The following is a 15,322-nucleotide window of genomic DNA, read 5'->3' on the forward strand; positions in this document are numbered from 1 at the left end:
GTCACCACGACATTGCATTAAAATGTAATAACGGGTGATCAAAAGAACATATCTGCACCAAAGTGGCATCATTAAAAACATCAGCTCGGCATGCAAAAAATAAGCCCTCACCAACCCCAGATCAAGAAAAATGGAGGCGTTATGGGTATCAAAAAATTGCGCAATTTATTTTTTTTAGCAAAGTTTGGAGTTTTTTTTCCACCACTTAGATAAAAGAGAACCCACACTGTGTGCAGAATTATTAGGCAAGTTGTATTTTAATCAGATGATACTTTTTATACATGTTGTCCTACTCCAAGCTGTTCAGACTTGAGAGCCAACTACCATTTAAGTAAATCAGGTGATGTGCATCTCTGTAATGAGGAGGGGTGTTGTCTAATGACATCAAAACCCTATATAAGGTGTGCTTAATTATTAGGTAACTTCCTTTCCTTTAGCAAAATGGGTCAGAAGAGAGATTTGACGGGCTCTAAAAAGTCCAAAATTGTGAGATATCATGCAGAGGGATGCAGCAGTCTTGAAATTGCCAAACTTTTGAAGCGTGATCAACGAACAATCAAACGTTTCATGGCAAATAGCCAACAGGGTCGCAAGAAGTGTGTTGGGCAAAAAAGGCGCAAAATAACTGACCAAGAATTGAGGAAAATCAAGTGTGAAGCTGCCAAGATCCCATTTGCCACCAGTTTTGCCATATTTCTGAGCTGCAACGTTACTGGAGTAACAAAAAGCACAAGGTGTGTGATACTCAGGGATATGGGGTATAATGTTAGTCCGCCTCCACGTGGTGCACCCTGGGTAACGCTAAAGGACTAACAATCTTGACGACTAAACAATCAAACTATATCTAGATCTCCTGGTCAATATAATTTACATCATATTTGATAAATTCATACGATTAAATAATTAAACACAGGGATATGGCCAAGGTATGGAAGGCTGAAAAACGACCACCTTTGAACAAGAAACATAAGATAAAACGTCAAGACTGGGCCAAGAAACATCTTAAGACTGACTTTTCAAAGGTTTTGTGGACTGATGAAATGAGAGTGACTCTTGATGGGCCAGAGGCTGGATCAGTAAAGGGCAGAGAGCTCCACTCCGACTCAGACGCCAGCAAGGTGGAGGTGGGGTACTGGTGTGGGCTGGTATCATCAAAGATGAACTTGTGGGACCTTTTTGGGTTGAGGATGGAGTGAAGCTCAACTCCCAGACATACTGCCAGTTTCTGGAAGACAACTTCTTCAAGCAGTGGTACAGGAAGAAGTCGGTATTGTTCAAGAAAAACATGATTTTCATGCAGGACAATGCTCCATCACATGCCTCCAACTACTCCACAGCATGGCTGGCCAGTAAAGGTCTCAAAGAAGAAAAAAAATGACATGGCCCCCTTGTTCACCTGATCTGAACCCCATAGAGAACCTGTGGTCCCTCATAAAATGTGAAATCTACAGGGAGGGAAAACAGTACACCTCTAGAAACAGTGTCTGGGAGGCTGTGGTGGCTGCTGCACGCAATGTTGATCGTAAACAGATAAAGCAACTGACAGAATCTATGGATGGAAGGCTGTTGAGTGTCATCATAAAGAAAGGTGGCTATATTGGTCAATAATTTTGGGGGGTTTTGTTTTTGCATGTCAGAAATGTTTATTTCTAAATTTTGTGCAGTGATATCGGATTACCTGGTGAAAATAAACAAGTGAGATGGGAATATATTTGGTTTTTATTAAGTTGCCTATTAATTCTGCACAGTAATAGTAACCTGCACAAACGGATATCCTCCTAAAATAGCCAAATCTAAAAAAAAAAAACACTCTAGCTTCCAAAAATATTAAGCTTTGATATTTATGAGTCTTCTGGGTTGATTGAGAACATAGTTGATCAATAATAAAAATAATCCTCTAAAATACAACTTGCCTAATAATTCTGCACATAGTATAGACATGTTTGGTGTCTATGAACTCAAAATGACCTGGAGAATCATACTGGCAGCTCAGTTTTAGCACTCAGTGAAATTAGCAAAAGAGCCAAACTAAAAACAAGTTAGGGTTTGCACTTTTTTTGCAATACATGACATGGTAAAAACAATGGTGTTGTTCAAAAGTACAATTTGTCCTGCAAAAAATAAGCCCACCCATAGTCATAGCGATGGAAAAATAAAAAAGTAATGGCTCAGGGAAGGAGGTGAGTGAAAAATGAAAACGCAAAACTGAAAAAAGATCCGGTCATTAAGGTGTTAAGGTACCGTCACATTTAGCGATGCTCCAGCGATATAGACAACGATCCGACCTAAACTAGATCGCTGGAGCGTCGCTGTTAGGTCGCTGTAGAGATGTCAAACACAGCAACTCCAGAACGATGCAGGAGCGATCCAGTGACGTACTTATTGTGCTCGCTGGTTGTTAGCTCCGTGAAAAAACATTGCAGGCACCGTTGCTTTTGCTGTCAAACATGACGAATCACGCCGACCTGACGACCAAATAAAGTTCTGGACTTTCAGCTACGACCAGCGATGTCACAGCGGGATCCTGATCGCTGCTGAGTGTCAAACACAGCGAGATCGCTATCCAGGACGCTGCAACATCACGGATCGTTGTCGTTCTCGTTGTAAAGTTGCTCAGTGTGAAGGTACCTTTAAGCAACTGTGTGCACTCTGCCCCTCCCACCTGTGGGAGTACTGTATCTTTAAGCAGTTGTGTGTTTTCTGGAATATAAATAATTGGCACTAGCCATCTTTTTACCATTTCTAGGTCAAAGTAATCATTTTTCTAAACCAGTGTGTGTTTTCTAGTAGTCTGGGAAAAAAACAATTGGCATCAGCCATCTTGTTGCCATTTCTAGGTCAAATAGCTAATTTTTCTAAACCAGTGTTTGTTTTCTAGTAATCTTGGAAATTAATAATTGGTATCATCCATCTCATTGTTATTTGTAGAACAAAGAAATACATTTTTTGGACCGGTGTGTTTTTTATAGTACTTTTGCAAATAAATAAATGTACTATTCCGCCATCTCTTTGCGAGTAGTGTACAGAAAAATCACTTTCAAAAATTAGGAGAGCATCAAATAAGGGGCATGGGCATGGCCTTGGTGGTTCTGGTGTAGCTACAGATGGTGATGGTGGTGTAGCTGATGCAGGGAGAAGACTTGGTCATTCTGTACCCGCTAGGTGCCCAAATATAATACCTTCTCCTTGTGCACGCAGGCTAAAGAATGTTTTGTCCTTTTTGGGTGAAATTTGTTATCAGCTTCAGTTGAAATAATGTGCCCCATGCTCTGTGGGTCAAATTTGTTATCAGCTTCTGTGGAGAAAATGTGAAAACTTACTCTGTGGGGAGAAAATTGTAATCAGTTTCTGTGGGGGACAAAGGAAAACATTATCAGTGGGTGAAATTTTTGACTGGACTGCCTTAGCAAGCCTCGAGGTGAATCACGAACTCGATCCAAGATCATACAAACAGCTTTTCATTGGTGTCATTTGTAACGTATGCTCCTGGTACTGACATTTTGGAGCTGTTGGGGCAGCCTCCCCTATGCCCTGTAGGTGAAATTTGTTATCAGCTTATGTGGAGGTACTGTGTCCCACGCTCTCTGGGTGAAATTTTTAACTGGGCTGGGAGTAGCAAGCCTCAGTGTCTGTGAGGGCACTGTAAAAATTTTTATGTTATGCATTTATTTCCTATTTTACCATGATTGCTATGGTGACAGTCTTATCTCCACCAGAACATGCTGCTGCGACTTCTGCATCTGTACCAGGCACCACTGTATCCATTCTGTGGATGGCGCTGGTAATTGAAATGATAGAAGCTCTGGATTGCAGGCCTTACACCACAGAAGTGTCATCAATTTCACCACAGTAGAAACAGTATAATAGGGACCGACAGGTCTTCCACTACACCCAATCCAGCAGATGGACACCCAACCAGGAGTGCTCACATTTAAACAAACGAGGGCATTACACCACAGAAGTGGCATCAATTTCACAAGAGTAGAAATAGCATAATAGGGACAAATAGGTCTTCCACTAAGCCCAATTCAGCAGATGGACTTTGCCTCATTTTTCAAGCAGAAGATTGATAACATCAGAGACAGTTTTGGTTGACAACCCCAGAGCCCTTTCTCCTGACTGCTCAAGCAAAACAAACTTCTCCAACATTACAGAAAATAGACTCTCCACTCTAATCTCAAGATCACATCTCACCACCTGTGCACTTGACCCAATCCCATCTCACTTCATCCCAAACCTCACCACATCTTCATCCCAACCCTAACCCATCTCTTCAACCTATCAATAACAACTGGTGTTTTCCCCTCAAGCTTTAAAGATGCCTCAATCACACTTATCCTAAAAAAGCCCTCTCTTGACTTATCCTCTGCATGTAGCTATCGCCCCATATCACTTCTCCTCTATGCCTCAGAACTACTCGAACAACACGTCCATCTTGAACTGTCCTCTCACTTCTCCTCCTGCTCCCTCTTCGACCGCTTTCCATCTGGCTTTCGGCCACATCACTCCTCTGAAACTGCTTCAACTAAAGTCAACAGTGACCTAATAACTGCCAAAGCCAAGTGACACTACTCTTTCCTCCTCCTAGATCTGTCCTCTGCCTTTGACACAGTGGACCGTTCCCTACTTTTACAGATCCTCTCATCTCTTGGCATCACTGACTTGGCCCTATCTTGGATTTCGTCATACCTAACAGACCAGACATTTAGCATTTCCCACTTGCACACCAACACCTCACCTCGCTCCCTATCTGTTGGAGCCCCGAAAGGTTCAGTCCTAGGGCATCTGCTCTTCTCCATCTATACCTTTGGCCTCAGACAGTTCATAGCTTTCAGTATCTTCTCTATGCCGATGACACACAGACCTACATCTCTGGACCAGATATCACCACCCTAATAACCAGAATCCCACAATGTCTATCCGCTATTTCATCCTTCTTCTCCACTAGATTTCTAAAACTTTATATGGATAAAACAGAATTCATCATCTTTCCCCCTTCTCACTAGACTCCCCCAACAGACCTGTCCATTAAATAAATATCTGCTCACTCTCCCCAGTCCCATAAGCTTGCTGCCTCGGGGTAATATTTGACACTGATCTCTCCTTCAAACCACATATCCAAGCCCTTTCCACCTCCTGCTGACTTCAACTCAAACATATTTCTGGGATCTGTAAATTCCTAAAACAAGAATCTGCAAAAATCCTAGTCCATGCCCTCATCATCTCCCGCTTTGACTACTGCAACCGTCTGCTCTGTGGCCTCCCCTCTAAACACTCTTGCACTCCTCCAATCAATTCTAAACTCTGCTGCCCGACAAATCCATATGTTCCCCCACAATTCCACAGCCTATCCCCTCTGTAAATCCTTGCACTGGCTCCCCATTACCCAATGACTCCAGTTCAAAACCCTAACCATGGCATGCAAAGCCATCCACAACCTGTCTCCTCCATACATCTGTGACCTAGTCTCCTGGTACTTTCCTGCACCTCCAATCCTCACAAAATTATCTTCTATACTCCCCACTTATCTCCTCTTCCACAATCACATACAACATTTCTCTTGCGCATCCCCCATACTCTGGAACTCTCTACCCCAACACATCAGACTCTTGCCTACTGTGGAAACCTTCAAAAATAACCTGAAGACCTACCTCTTCTGACAAGCCTACAACCTGCAGTAACCACCAATTGACCAACCTGCTGCATGACCAGCTCCACCTTCGCCTTCTGTTTTCTCTCCCATCCCTTATAGATTGTGAGCCCTCATGGGCAGGGTCCTCTCTCCTTATGTACCAGTCGTGACTTGTATTGATCAAGTGGCATCAATTTCACCAGAATATAGGTAGTATAATGGGGACCAACAGGTCTTCCAAAAACTGAATCCAACAGATGGACACCCAATCAGGAGTGTTCACATTTAAACACATGAGGGCCTTACTCCAAAGACGTGGCATCAGTTTCAAAAGAGTAGAAATGGTATAATAGGGACCAATAGTGTTCACATTTCCAAAAATTACTGGCAGACACCACAAGTGGCATCAATTTCACCAGAGTATAGGTAGTATAATGGGGACCAACAGGACTTCCACTACACCCAATCCAACAGATAAACACCCAACCAGGAGTGTTCACATTTACAAAAATTACTGGCAGAGACCACAAAAGTGGCATCAACTTCACCACAGTATAGATAGTATAATAGGGACAGATAGGTCTTCCAATACACCCAATCCAGCAGATGGACACCCAACCAGGAATATTCACATTTTAAAAAATGAGGGCCTGACACCACCGAAGATGTCTTCCACTACAGCTAACCATAGTAAATTAAGGAGATAAAAAGCACAAATAGGGTCTTATCCTTTGGATTAATTGTAGTTTTTAACAAGGAGCTTCTGACCTGATGGCATAAGCCAAAAAGATGTGTGTATCGGCTGCTGCAGATCCACGGGCCACCCACGCAACCTTCTCAGAGACCTTTGTAAAGGATAATTTGTGGATTAATTCCGCGTTGCCACAATGATACAAATTTGTGTCATTGTGGCAGCGCGGATTAAATCCACAAATTATCCTTTACAAACAATTACAGCTAACCCAGCAGATGTAGACCAACCATGACTGTTCACATTCCCACAAATTTGTGTTAACATCATCAGCAGCAGCCACAGCAGGCACAGAAGTCACACTAAAGATATCACAGAGTGCAATGGACCGGAACAAAGAGCTTGTTGTCAGGCAATGACGGAGGAGCAAGAGACTGAGCCTCAGGAATCTCCTGCTCCAATTCTGAGGACACCACTGCCACGACCACCCCATGCTGAAGAAAGGAGGAAGGTGGTTCAGGAGGTGATATTGGATCCAAGCTGCGCAATAAGCCATCCACTTTGACCTTCTTGGAACCAGGCAAAAAAGTGCTAGAAAAATTAAAGCATGAAAAAAAAGCAACTACCTAGCCTGTCTGGGAGTCAAACGCTTGGTCGACTCGATATAAGACAGATTCTTGTGGTTTGTAATCACCGTGATCCAATGAACAGCCCCTTCCAAAAAAATGCCTCCATTCTTCAAAGGCCAGCTTGATAGCTATAAGCTCCCGATTCTCAGCATCATAATCCCTCTCAGCCAGAGAGAATTTTTTCTAGAAGAAAGCACAGGGCCTCAAATTGGTCAAAGTGGAGGGACCATGGAACAACACTGCCCCCACCCCCACCTTCAACGCATCCACCTCAACGATGAACAGTTTAGAAGGATCAGGCTGGACAAAAACAGGGGCAGACATAAAGCATTTCTTTAATAAAGCAAACACCTTCACAGACCAGTTTTTGAGATCAACCGCCTTACAAGTTAGATCCGTGAGGGGCTTGACCACCTGTGAAAACCCCTTAAAGAATTTCCTATAATAGTTTGCAAACCCCAGAAAATGTTGAAGACCCTTTACGTGTCTGGGTTGCACCCAATCCACCATGGCCTGTACCTTCCCAGGGTGCATTTAAACCCCTCTGTCAGACAGAATGAACCCCAGAAAGGACAATTCTTGGACAAAAAAAATGTGCCTTCTTCAGGTTTCGCAAAGAGCGAGTTCTCCTGTAACCTCTGGAGAACCGCATGATCCATGTGAACTTGTTTGTTAGATGAAAACACAAGAATATCATCTAAATACACCACAATAAAGTGCCCAATAAAATCAGAAACTAAATGGTTGATAAAATTCTGAAAAACAGCTGGCGCATTATTGAGACCAAAGGGCATAACCAAATTCTCAAATAACGCTTCAGAAGCGAGAAATGCCGTTTTCCACTCAGCCCCCTCCCGAATATGGATTAGATTATATGCTCCCCTGAGGTCCAATTTAGAAAACCATTTGTCCACCGACAATTAATTGTACAAATCAGGGATGAGCGGGAGGGGATAGGTATTTCTCACTGTGATTTTGTTTAATTATTTAATTTCCGAAAATAGAGGCACAGACGCAAACCACCATCTTTATTTTTAACAAAAAAGAATCCAGCCGCCACAGGAGAGACAAAGGGATGGATGTGGCCTTTAAGCAAGCTTTCAGAAATATACTCCTTCATAGCGGTTTGCTCTGGACTAGAGAGGCTGAACAGATGGGCCTTGGGCAATTTAGCACCCAGAGCCAGATTAATAGTACAGTCAAAAGGGTGGTGTGGTGGTAAGACCTCGGCCTCCTTTTTGGAAAAAACATCCTAAAGATCCTTCAGGTACTCCAGAATACCTTCCAGATTAACGAATGACACAAGTACAGTAGTAAGGCAACTCTTAACACAATTAGGACCCCTTTTGACAATGTCCTGAGATTCCCAATCTATCACAGGATTATGTAACCATCACCAGGGGAGCCCCAACACCAGTCCCGCAGGCACATTGTTCAGAACAAAAGATGAAAAATGATCCTGGTGCAAGGAACCCACTTTAAAGAGAAACTTCTCCAAGACAAATTTAATTACATTGTTAGCCAGCGGTGTTTTGTCAATGGCAACAATATGAATAGGAGTCTCCAGCCTAACTGTCCTAAACTGACACTTGGTCACCAAGTTAGAGGCAATAAAGTCCTCTCCTGAACCCATCTCAGTGCAGAGTCATCCCAGGACCCCTCAGTGGACCATCGATGGAACTCAGAGCTATACCATTCAGCTGAGAGCGTACCCTGAAAGAGACTCATGATTGTGTCCTCTGCCACTCTGACCCGGTCAGGCTCATCAAAAATAAGTCCTAAGGCTTCAAAGAACCTATCCACAGACACACGTTCAGGGGCAGAAGCAGGTAAAGAGAAAGCCCACAGTTGAGGTCCCTCCTGAAGTAAGGAAATTATTATCCCCACTCGCTGACTCTCATCTCCAAAAGATTGGGGTCTAAGAGAAAACAATAGCTTGCAATTCACTTTAAATGTACAAAACCTCTCCTTTTCCTTGGAAAAGGTATCTGGGAGCCTGACCGTATGTTCAGGAGAGTGCAATGAGACATCAACAGTGTCAGAGTGCTTACAGCCAGACTGGGAAGAAGAGCCCTGCAAAAATCTTACCATGTCAGAAAGCTATCTTTGCAGGTGGTTATGAGACGTGGCCAAAACCCTATGTGATCTGCCAAGGTACGGAGCGGATCCATAGAAAGCAGAGTAGAGAAAAAAAACTCTCTGTTTCTGGTCAGTTATAACGTCATGCTGCTGCAATGCAGGTAGGTGCAGGCTTCACTAGATGGCAGTAGAGAGGAAGCAGGTCTGCACCTAGACAGAGAAAACACCACAGAAAAAACAGGCAAAGGTGCTTACCTATCCAGGCCTCAAATCAAATGCACTATCATGTGCAGTGGGCCAAAGTAAAGATGGCGACTGCACAGGTGTGGTAATACCAAATGAGATAGCCAGCCTACAATCAGGGATTGGCCGTTGGGCACACCAGTGCAAATAAATAACCTGCAGCAGTGTTCACATGGAGTAAGCAAAGCATCTGGTTAATAGCCTATTAGTAACGCCCTGTGGTGGGCTGCCCAGTGCTAACTGTAATGCATCCTGTGTGAACAGAGGCCACAACTTACAAAGCCATCAGGGCCCAACTGCACCTCAAAAAGTAAAAATAAAAAAATGCTCAAGGACATATCAAAATATGTAAGGTATTAGTTAATATTAGGGCCACAATACGTAAGCTGGCAACCCACGTCACGGGTCCTCACGCTTACCAGTCCTATTCTAACAGCAAAAACCACAACAGGAGGAAAAAAAGGAGGAAAAAAGCTCAACTATTCTAGAGAAAACACCACAGAAAAAACAGGCAAAGGTGCTTACTAGAGTTGAGCGACCTTGACCTTTTTAGAGTCGAGCCGGGTTTCGCGAAACCCGACTATCTCAAAAGTCGGGTCGAGTGAAATCGGCCGATTATGACGTAAAGTCGGGATCGACCGAAACACGAAACCCAATGCAAGTCAATGGGGCAGCATAGTCGGCAGTGAGTCGGGGCCAGGAAAACACCTAGAGTGCCCATTTTAATGTCAAAACCATCCATTCTTCTTAATGAAGCTTGTCAAGCGTAATTTACCTTATAATAATTGGAAGGCATTTGAAATTGGGGGTCATTTGGCTAAAGTTGTGGTGGGTAGGGCTGGTTCAAGTAATTAGTGGGCCCAGGAAATCTGGACCACGTCACGGCAGTGGAGCAGGGAGAGGTAAGTATTTCAACTTTGCAAGTGCTGTGAACCTGAGCAAGCAGGGGGGGCCCACTCGTTGGCATTGGCACTGGCACAGGGCCCCTCAAAGTACAGCGGTGTGTTTGCACGGCGGGGGCGCCTCCCACCGGCAGCAACACTTTTGCGTACTATGAGAGGCCCTGTGCCAGTGACGTCGCCAACTAGTATTCCTCCCCCACACCTGATGAAGGAACCTGCACTTTCATCTGCACCTTCCTCTTTGTCCCCGTGTAAGGTGGTATGGTATGCGAGAAGAGCAACCTGACTTTCAGCAGGGTCACAATGTTGTTGTGTAGCGTGCACGGGGAATGTTGCGTTATGGGTCAATGTACCAGCAGACTCATCTATCACTGGCTGGGCAATGGGCAGGATGAGGAGGAAACACAGATATAGGCCCGAAGAATAAAGTTGGCTAAATGCAGTTCAAAATTGGTAACACAGGAATAACCAGGGGGCATTGCAGTGGAGGACAACTGGAATGAGAGGCTGACACAGAGAGTAGGCCCAAATCAGTAAGTAGTCGAAATGCAGTTCAAAATTGGCAACCGTAGTAAACAGGCGGCACAGCTTTGTTCAGTGGAGGAGAACAGCAAGGAGTGGCAGACACCGATAGTAGGCCCCAACCCAACTAGTAGGCAAAATGCAGTCTAACATTAACAACTACTTAACGAGCGCCTGAAAACGGAATTTCAGGACAGGAAACCAGGAGAACAGCAAGGAGTGGCAGACACCGATAGTAGGCCCCAAACCAACTAGTACGCCAAATGCAGTTGTTCCGTTTAACCACAATTTAATGAGAGCCTGAAGATAGAAGTTCAGGAAAGGCAACCTGGAGAACACCTTGGAGTGGAACACACCATCTCTCTACACCCCATACCCAATTTGTAGGCCTAATGCAGTGTAGTTTCCAAGAACTACTAAACGAGAGCCGGAAGATCGAAGCTCAGGAAAGGCAACCTGGAGAACACCTTGGAGTGGAACACACCATCTCTCTACACCCCATACCCAATTTGTAGGCCTAATGCAGTGTAGTTTCCAACAACTACTAAACGAGAGCATGAAGATCGAAGCATTGGCGAGGAAACCTGGGGAACACCTTGGAGTGGAACACACCATCTCTCTACACCCCATACCCAATTTGTAGGCCTAATGCAGTGTAGTTTCCAAGAACTACTAAACGAGAGCCGGAAGATCGAAGCTCAGGAAAGGCAACCTGGAAAACACCTTGGAGTGGAACACACCATCTCTCTACACCCCATACCCAATTTGTAGGCCTAATGCAGCGTAGTTTCCAACAACTACTAAACGAGAGCATGATGATCGAAGCATTGGCGAGGAAACCTGGGGAACACCTTGGAGTGGAACACACCATCTCTCTACAGTGGAACACACCATCTCTCTACACCCCATACCCAATTTGTAGGCCTAATGCAGCGTAGTTTCCAACAACTACTAAACAAGAGCCGGAAGATCGAAGCTCAGGAAAGGCAACCTGGGGAACACCTTGGAGTGGAACACACCATCTCTCTACACCCCATACCCAATTTGTAGGCCCAATGCAGCGTAGTTTCCAACAACTACTAAACGAGAGCCGGAAGATCGAAGCTCAGGAAAGGCAACCTGGGGAACACCTTGGAGTGTAACAAACCCTCTCTCTACACCACGGAAGGGCTGATTCTTAGGAAGGAAGGCTGTCGGAAAGAAGCAGGGCGCGTCCGAGGGTGATTATATTCTTATTAGGTATATACTCACCCTCGGACGCGCCCTGCTTCTTTATTTGTAATGAATGTTTATTTGCAATGTGGTTTTGACTTACTCTATTTTTTTGGTAAATAATGATTTTATTATTTTCATTGTTTTGCATCTTCTTGGCAATAATATAAAGAAGACGCGACAGGACAACACTCGGTGGATGCCATATCTGTGTTTAAAATTGAAAAAACCTTTCAGTTAACTACTTGCAGGAGAAAGTTATTGTAGCTGGTGGCCATTTTTAGTACTGTACCAGATTTTTGTTGTATGTGTTTGTTTTTAATGTTAAAATGTCTGCATTTGATATCTCTCCAGTATTTTCTTTTTTATAAGCAAAATACTTATTTTAATATTTTCTGATGTTGGTTCCAGGGGTACACGGGCAGCAGTGGTGTGGTCAGTGGAGGCCTAGTGGAAGGAGTGACCGCAGACAGGCATCGAAGGCCTAAAATAATAACACATGGCTGTAGGCAATTTTAAATTGGTTCCAGGGGTACACGGGCAGCAGTGGTGTGGTCAGTGGAGGCCTAGTGGAAGGAGTGACCGCAGACAGGCATCGAAGGCCTAAAATAATAACACATGGCTGTAGGCAATTCTAAATTGGTTACAGGGGTACACGGGCAGCAGTGGTGTGGTCAGTGGAGGCCTAGTGGAAGGAGTGACCGCAGACAGGCATCGAAGGCCTAAAATAATAACACATGGCTGTAGGCAATTTTAAATTGGTTCCAGGGGTACACGGGCAGCAGTGGTGTGGTCAGTGGAGGCCTAGTGGAAGGAGTGACCACAGACAGGCATCGAAGGCCTAACATAACAAAAATGTCAATACAATGGTATTGTCAGTGGCAGGCATTGAAGGATGTCAGCGCATAGACTAAACATTGGTGGAGCTGTGAGATAATTTTGCAAGTGGTAGAGCACTGTTTGAGCTGGGGTGGGGGGAAACTGTCTTGTGGCAGGCGGTACAGGCCCAGGGCCCCTCATATTACAACGGTGTGTCTGACGTTGGGTGCGCACCACCACCGCCAGAGACACTTTATTGTACTAGGAGGGACCCAGTGGCAGTGCCGTCGACCAAAAGCGGGCTCACCCACCTCTTCAGACAAACTGCACTCTCACGGGTGCTGTCGCCAAGTGTCGATACCACGGCCCCGTGTGGGGAGTTTGGCCATTTAGTGAGGTGTAAACATGTTGTATGCTGGACAATCAGGTGCAGAAAATTACGAGATTGGAAAAGGCATTCAGAATAGTCCACAGGCAAGACCTTTTCATAGGAAAGCTAGGTGTCAGTCGGGCAAGGTGGGGCAAAAGATTTCGAAATCCAGTTGTGGTTCATTTTAATGAAGGTTAGATCATCTACATTTTGGGTAGCCAGACGAGTCCTTTTTTCTGTTAGTATTGAACCTGCAGCACTGAATACTCTTTCTGATAGGACACTAGCTGCCGGGCAAGCAAGCTCCTGCAATGCATATTCTGCCAATTCTGGCCAGGTGTCTAATTTTGATGCCCAGTAATCAAATGGGAATGACGGTTGAGGGAGAACATCGATAAGGGATGAAAAATAGTTTGTAACCATACTGGACAAATGTTGTTTCCTGTCACTTTGAATTGATGCTGCAGTACCTGTCCTGTCTGCGGTCATAGCAAAATCACTCCACAACCTGGTCAGAAAACCCCTCTGGCCAACGCCACTTCTGATTTCTGCCCCTCTAACTCCTCTGGTCTGCTGGCCCCTGCAGCTCGTGTGAGAACGATCACGGGCGCTGTGTGCAGGGAATGCCAGAAGCAAACGGTCAACAAGAGTTGATTGTTTGGTTGCTAATATTAGTTCCAAGTTCTCATGTGGCATTATATTTTGCAATTTGCCTTTATAGCGAGGATCAAGGAGGCAGGCCAACCAGTAATCGTCATCATTCATCATTTTAGTTATGCGTGTGTCCCTTTTGAGGATACGTAAGGCATAATCCGCCATGTGGGCCAAAGTTCCAGTTCTCAAATCTGCGGTTGTGCTTGGTTGAGGGGCAGTTTCAGGCAAATCAACGTCACTTGTGTCCCTCAAAAAACCAGAACCCGGCCTTGCCGCGCCACCAATTTCCAGTGGCCCCGGAAAAGCTTCCTCATTAAAAATATAATCATCCCCATCATCCTCCTCGTCCTCCTCCTCCTCTTCGCCCGCTACCTCGTCCTGTACACTGCCCTGGCCAGACAATGGCTGACTGTCATCAAGGCTTTCCTCTTCCTCAGCTGCAGACGCCTGATCCTTTATGTGCGTCAAACTTTGCATCAGCAGACGCATTAGGGGGATGCTCATGCTTATTATGGCGTTGTCTGCACTAACCAGCCGTGTGCATTCCTCAAAACACTGAAGGACTTGACACATGTCTTGAATCTTCGACCACTGCACACCTGACAACTCCATGTCTGCCATCCTACTGCCTGCCCGTGTATGTGTATCCTCCCACAAAAACATAACAGCCCGCCTCTGTTCACACAGTCTCTGAAGCATGTGCAGTGTTGAGTTCCACCTTGTTGCAACGTCTATGATTAGGCGATGCTGGGGAAGGTTCAAAGAACGCTGATAGGTCTGCATACGGCTGGAGTGTACGGGCGAACGGCGGATATGTGAGCAAAGTCCACGCACTTTGAGGAGCAGGTCGGATAACCCCGGATAACTTTTCAGGAAGCACTGCACCACCAGGTTTAAGGTGTGAGCCAGGCAAGGAATGTGTTTCAGTTGGGAAAGGGAGATGGCAGCCATGAAATTCCTTCCGTTATCACTCACTACCTTGCCTGCCTCAAGATCTACAGTGCCCAGCCACGACTGCGTTTCTTTCTGCAAGAACTCGGACAGAACTTCCGCGGTGTGTCTGTTGTCGCCCAAACACTTCATAGCCAATACAGCCTGCTGACGTTTGCCAGTAGCTGCCCCATAATGGGAGACCTGGTGTGCAACAGTGGCAGCTGCGGATAGAGTGGTTGTGCGACTGCGGTCTGTGGACGAGCTCTCGCTTCTGCAGGAGGACGAAGAGGAGGAGGAGGGGGTGCGAACGGCTACAGGCAATTGTTTCCTAGACCGTGGGCTAGGCAGAACTGTCCCAAACTTGCTGTCCCCTGTGGACCCTGCATCCACCACATTTACCCAGTGTGCCGTGATGGACACGTAACGTCCCTGGCCATGCCTACTGGTCCATGCATCTGTTGTCAGGTGCACCTTTGTGCTCACAGATTGCCTGAGTGCATGGACGATGCGCTCTTTAACATGCTGGTGGAGGGCTGGGATGGCTTTTCTGGAAAAAAAGTGTCGACTGGGTAGCTCGTAGCGTGGTACAGCGTAGTCCATCAGGGCTTTGAAAGCTTCGCTTTCAACTAACCGGTA

This window comes from Ranitomeya imitator, chromosome 4 (assembly GCF_032444005.1).
Source record: "Ranitomeya imitator isolate aRanImi1 chromosome 4, aRanImi1.pri, whole genome shotgun sequence".
Classification (NCBI taxonomy): domain Eukaryota; kingdom Metazoa; phylum Chordata; class Amphibia; order Anura; family Dendrobatidae; genus Ranitomeya; species Ranitomeya imitator.